Here is a 1,289-nt window from a genome sequence, read left to right as displayed (position 1 = left end):
GTATGAGTGTAATTATGTTTGATTGAGATGCTTTTTGAGTTTTGAATCAAACATATTGCTTTGTATTTCCTGGTTCATCCCTCTTCCCCCATCATAAACCACTCTTATTATCTGCTCTCTGGTTCTCTACCTGGGAGGAATGCAAGACAGTTTTCTTGCTGCCAAGCCTCTGTGTTACTTTGAATCACTGAGTGATTTTCATCTACTGTTGCTCACCTGCTGTGATTTTCTTGTTTCACTTAGTGTATTTAATGTACTGAAGATCAGAAGTCAACACTTTTTTCTTTGGAGTCATAGAAAACTACAGCATAGAAAAATGGTCTTCGGCCCTTCTAGTTTGTGCCTAACTCTTATTCTGTACAGTCCTCAGCTCAGACAGTTGAACCAAGTTTGGTATGGGCCCCCAAATCCTAAGAACTTTCTACAGGAACACAATTAAGAGCATCCTGACTAGCTGCATCACTGCCTGGTATGGGAACTGTACTTTGCTCAATCGTAGGATTCTGCAGAGAGTGGTGCGGACAGCCCAGTGCATCTGTAGATGTGAACTTCCCGCTATTCAGGACATTTACAGAGACAGGTGTGTAAAAAGGGCCCAAAAGATCATTGGGGACCTGAGGCACCCCAACCACAAACTGTTCCAGCTGCTGCCATCCGGGAATCGGTATTGCAGTATAAAAGCCAGGACCAACAGGCTCCCGGACAGCTTCTTCCACCAGGCCATCAGACTGATTAATTCATGCTGATACAATTGTATTTCTATGTTATATTGACTGTCCTGTTGTACATACTATTTATTACAAATTACTATAAACTGCACATTGCACATTTAGATGGAGATGTAACGTAAAGATTTTTACTCCCCTTGTATGTGAAGGGTGTAAGAAATGAAGTCAATTCAATTTAATTCAATCCCATTGACCTGCACCTGGATCATAGCCCACCATACCTCTCCCCTCCATGTACTTATCCAAATTTGTCTTAAATGTTGAAATCAAACCCACATCCATAACTATAGCAGAACTCATTTCTTCTCTCCACTTATAGTAATTGCTCTTTCTTATCAGTCAATTGCACTTTAATGCCGTTCATTACAATACAGTGGGTATGGTTTTCGTCTCAAGTGATTTTTGTGCATTTTCCAACGTGTGAAGAAAATCATCAACACAAGAGATTCTGCAGATGTTTGAAATCCTGAGTAACATGCACAAAATGCCAGAGGAATGTTTGGAAAGGCATAATCAGGACAAAATCATCGCACAGACATCTGTGAAAATGGCGTTCGCTCT

The sequence above is a fragment of the Hemitrygon akajei genome, chromosome 11 (assembly GCF_048418815.1).
Source record: "Hemitrygon akajei chromosome 11, sHemAka1.3, whole genome shotgun sequence".
Classification (NCBI taxonomy): domain Eukaryota; kingdom Metazoa; phylum Chordata; class Chondrichthyes; order Myliobatiformes; family Dasyatidae; genus Hemitrygon; species Hemitrygon akajei.
The sequence above is the reverse complement of the archived record's forward strand: the minus strand, read 5'-3'. Positions refer to the sequence as shown.